Source organism: Octopus sinensis, linkage group LG3, assembly GCF_006345805.1.
Source record: "Octopus sinensis linkage group LG3, ASM634580v1, whole genome shotgun sequence".
NCBI lineage: Eukaryota > Metazoa > Mollusca > Cephalopoda > Octopoda > Octopodidae > Octopus > Octopus sinensis.
The window spans coordinates 25044391-25049390 of NC_042999.1; the positions used below are offsets into that span (position 1 = coordinate 25044391).

General features: G+C 42.0%; 1 protein-coding gene across 1 annotated transcript in view; it reads right to left on the minus strand.

The window, feature by feature from the left end:
- LOC115209198 (tyrosinase-like protein) overlaps positions 1–1829 on the minus strand; it is a 27598-nt gene extending 25769 nt beyond the window's left edge. The window contains exon 1 of the mRNA XM_029777448.2: positions 1799–1829. The gene's annotated coding sequence lies outside the window, so the exon portion shown is untranslated. The remainder of the gene's footprint in view (positions 1–1798) is intronic.
- Positions 1830–5000: the final 3171 nt, after the last annotated feature.

Sequence of the window (5000 nt, forward strand, 5' to 3'; positions counted from 1 at the left end):
CTTAGGGGCGGGAGACCCCAGACCTTGGGAAAAAAAATTTGGTTGTCTTGTTGTAGTCGAGGGCTCTTCGTTGACACCCGACACCACTGGGAGGTGGCCCTCGAAGTCGCTGGAAATGGAGATCTCCAGGTCCAAATTCTTGGACGGCTGCTGTTGCTTGTGTACCTCCAGGTACATCTCCAGAAACATCGAAAGAGGCGATTACTAAAGGCATAGCAACCGACGTGCTAGCAGCAAGAATGATCTTTGACACGATTACAGACAGGGCTGGTGTAGCACACACCTTCCTGAATGCTAACTCCCCAGTTGATGCATCTCAGGAATACAAGCATCATGAAATGAGATATTAGCACGAAGGATGACCTTAGCTTTCTCGTCAACTTTGCACAACATGTAAGTATGGAGATGACCAGCAACAATATAAGATTATTTCAGAGTTACAGTTCCCTGAGGGAGCAGAGATGGGGGTCAGTCATACTAAGTGGTGCAGGTCATAAAGCTCTATATAGGTTGGAGTAAAGGTCATTTAAGAGCTTTCACTTCAGAAGATGTGGGAAAGCGTAAGAAACAAGAGGGTGGTAGACATTACCAGAAGCAACAATTACAACCACAACAACAATACAAACAGGCCCCGGAGGAGAAGGTTATGGCTGCTGCTATTAATGTTTCTGAAGCACTTTTAGTCGGAGCTGCAAGGATAGCCAAAGAAGAGGCAAAGGCGAGCGAAATCATATCAGGCAAGGGACGATGTAGGGTACTGATAAACCAAGTGATATTTTCCTTTAGAACAGGGACGTCTAGAGGGCTGCAAACTCTATCTCTTTCTTGTTGTCACTTCTCCAGGCTCCATCATCTTCTCATCGTCTTGGCGATGAGATGATAGAACTTGGAGAAAGGCGAAAGAAATGGGAATAAAAGCGAGTAAGCTACTGGAAATATCCTGTTAAGGACGTGTGTAAACCCATCAAACCCATGTTTCACAACTATGAATGAAAAATGGAAAACTGAGGAGTTGTTATGTTGATGGGAGACGATTATATCGAACACCAAAATAATAAAGACTAGCGGGAGGGGTGAATGGAAGAAGGTATCTTCAAACTGGGGCTGGCAGAAACGTTAGCACGTCGGGCGAAATGCTTAGCGGTATTTCGTCTGCCGTTACGTTGTGAGTTCAAATTCCGCCGAGGTCGACTTTGCCTTTCATTCTTTCGGGGTCGATAAATTAAGTACCAGTTACGCACTGGGGTCGATGCAATCGACTTAATACCTATGTCTGTCCTTGTTTGTCCCCTCTGTGTTTAGCCCCTTGTGGGTAATAAAGAAATAGGTATATTCAAACTGGAGACCTGGTCGAGTGTTTGCAACAGAATGGACTCTACTAAAGGCATCCAAGACGCAAAGTACTGGACCAAATACCTATTTCTTTATTACCCACAAGGGGCTAAACATAGAGGGGACAAACAAGGACAGACATAGGTATTAAGTCGATTACATCGACCCCAGTGCGTAACTGGTACTTAATTTATCGACCCCGAAAGGATGAAAGGCAAAGTCGACCTCGGCGGAATTTGAACTCACAACGTAACGGCAGACGAAATACGGCTACGCATTTCGCCCGGCGTGCTAACGTTTCTGCCAGCTCGCCGCCCATACCAAATACTGGACCAAATACCGTTAGGTATCTAGTTTGACATTCCTGCCTTGGATTGGCACATTTTTATCGACCTCGAAAAAAGATGAAAGACACGGTTGACCTCGGCGGATTTGATCTCAGAACGTTGACAATCAAAGAAAATACCACGCAGTATTCTTTCCGACGGTCAACGACTCCTATCGTTGCTATTGTTATTGTTTCTTTGGTGTTCCGTTCGAGTGTTGCTTCGTTTTGTTTTTTGTAAGACCGACAGTAAAATGTACACATCTGTAGCGTTATGTGTACATTATTGGAAGTAGACTTGTCTTGTTAGCAAAGAAGGACTTCAAGTATGACACCTGCTTGTTATTGCTCACTTAATTATTCTCTCTCTCTTTCCGTCTCAAATTACTCTCCCTCTTTCTCTCCCTACTTTCTTTCACAAACGCATTCAATAACACCGAGTACAAACACACAAACTAACACTCCCTAGAACATACACAAACGCATAAACACTAATACATACTCAAAAAACACAGACGCGCGCGCACACACACACATGGAGTCACTCGACCTGTTAGAAATAGCAGCAACAACTTCCACAAATCAATCCCGCTGTCTTAAAAAAAGGAGGGATATATGGGACAATGTTGTTTCGATATAGCTGAATGAGAACTGACGTGATTAGAGTAAGAAGTGTTTAGGATGAATATAGAATTGAGTCAGGAGAGTCTGACGGTAGTGAAAGTGTCGTTGCTGTATTCTTCTTCTTCTTCTTCCAACCAGGACTCACGTCATTAGCCACAAAGAATAATCTCTGATTCGAGCCTACTCTAAGCTACTAAGAATGAGTGTGGCAACTTGAAGATCCACCCACCACACGCGATAGACTGGCGTTTGCACGGGCGCGAAAGCTACGTTGTTATCTTCATTCCGTAAACGATGGCTTTTAACGGGTGGAGAGCTGAACCATCCTGGGGTACAGAGCATTCGCAATCTAGACTAGGGCGTGAAAGTTTACCACACCATAGTGGGTTACACCATGGTTCCTCTGCAGAAGTAGGAAGAAAGAGTGCGAGAAAGTTGTGGTGAAAGAGTACATCGGGGTTCACCCCACCCCACCGGAGCCTCGTGGAATTGTAGGTGTTTTTGTTCAATAAACACTCACAATGCCCGGTCTGGGAATCGAAACCGCGTTCTTACGACTGCGAGTCCGCTGCCCTAATCACCGGGCCATTGCGTCTCTACCGTTGCTGTTGTTGCTTTGTTCCAGGTCATCACTCTTATCAAAAGCGTTCTGGTCGGGACCACTCTATCTTTCTTTTTAGATATAGTGTACCCAGGACCACATTATTCAATGCCTCAAAGGTAGTGGAATTCCACAATAACGGTAATTTTTAACAATAATGTATAGAAATTAGAGTTTTATAGTTTTACGAGCAAAACGCCCCCCCCACCGTCCAATGGACGGCGCTGAGTTGTCAAACATTTAAACCAAATTTTCTCAAAACAACTTGTCCGACCGTCCCCCTTGAGAAACACTGATTTAACCTAAATTTGAGACACCAGCAAAAGAAGAAATAAAGATAGGCTTTTTTTCTATTCCAAAGAAAAACGATTTTCCACGGCTTTATCAATCGCATTCTCACCTGGAATCGATTTTTGTAATTTTTTCAAGACTTGTACACGCCCTGATACATATCAAATTTGAGCGCAATCGGATGGAGGATGCCCGAGATCATAGAAGCCACACACAGACAGACAGACAGAACGGATTTTATATAAGAGATGTACATCAAACTTTTGCTCAATCTCTCTTTCTTTTTGATTATGCTAGTAATCAATTCTTCAGATTCGAAACTTTTCTAATTTTTCATATTTCTCAGTATCAAACTCAATATTAATTAACGATATTAATTAATGAAATACAGTTTGCACGACACTCTAAGGATTCTACTACAGTCAGTTTCGAAATAGTTCGTTTTAATTTCAGCACAAGGTCAATAGTTTTGAGGGGAGGGGGCAAGTTGATTACATGGACACCGATACTTGACTGGTACTTTATTTTAGCGATAATGAAAAGATGAAAAAACAAAGTTGACCTCGGCGGAATTTGAAACCCAGAACGTAAATAACCAGAAAAAAATTTCGCTAAGCATTTTGTCCGACGCGCTAACGATTCTATCAGTTCACTGTTAAGTCAGTTTGAAAATAACGATTGCAGCACGATTACAAGTTTGTGGAAGACACAGTCGACCGGTTCGATACCAATGTACCGTTGATTTTACTATGAAATTGATTTCGGTAGGTTTTTTAAAACTCGAAATGAAAAAGATGACAAAATTCTCATTACGTCCGGCACATCCCACCACAAACAACATACACACTTATACACTTACATATATACAAATAGACATAAGTACATTAGCACATACTCAAACACACACATGTACCCCAAAGGTTTTATGCTATATGTTTCTTAGAGTCAACATGAGGCATAGAAGTGGCTGCGTGGTAAGTAGCTTGCTTACCAACCACATGGTTCCGGGTTCAGTCCCACTGCGTGGCACCTTGGGCAAGTGTCTTCTACTATAGCCTCAGGTCGACCAAAGCCTTGTGAGTGGATTTGGTAGACGGAAACTGAAAGAAGCCCGTCGTATATATGTATATATGCATGTGTATGTGTTTGTGTGTCTGTGTTTGTCCCCCCCCCTAGCATCGCTTGAGAACCGATGTTGGTGTATTTACGCCCCCGTAACTTAGCGGTTCGGTAAAATAGACCGATAGAATAAGTACTAGGCTTACAAAGAATAAGTCCTGAGGTCGATTTGCTCGACTAAAAGGTGGTGCTCCAGCATGGCCACAGTCAAATGACTCAAACAAGAAGCTTTTAATGACTTTTTGTTAAATATTACCATTACTGTAACATCTTAAACTTTTGGAAGTATTGAACAATGCAGTTTTAGGTACACTATATCTGAAAAGAAAGACAAGGTGGTCACAACTTGAACATTTTTGATAATAACATTGATCTGGCGCTAAACAATAACAACGTTCAGGCTCATCATATATAACCCCGTCCCTCGAAATATCCTAGATTCTTCTCTATACTCAACCTAAACATTTCTTGCTCTGGATTTAATCACTTCTAATGAAATAAATGACCAATCAAATATAAACCAACAAGAGATGCAACACGGATTTTTGTCAGTGAACATGTCGCGGTCTTAAAGCGAAGAAAATAATATTTTGACAAATTAAACTTAAATGTTGAAGTGAATCGAACGGCTTTTGTGTGTTTCTTAAATGGCTTACAAACACCTTCCACGCTGCAACTGTTTTCGTTTCAGCACACGATCTCTGATCA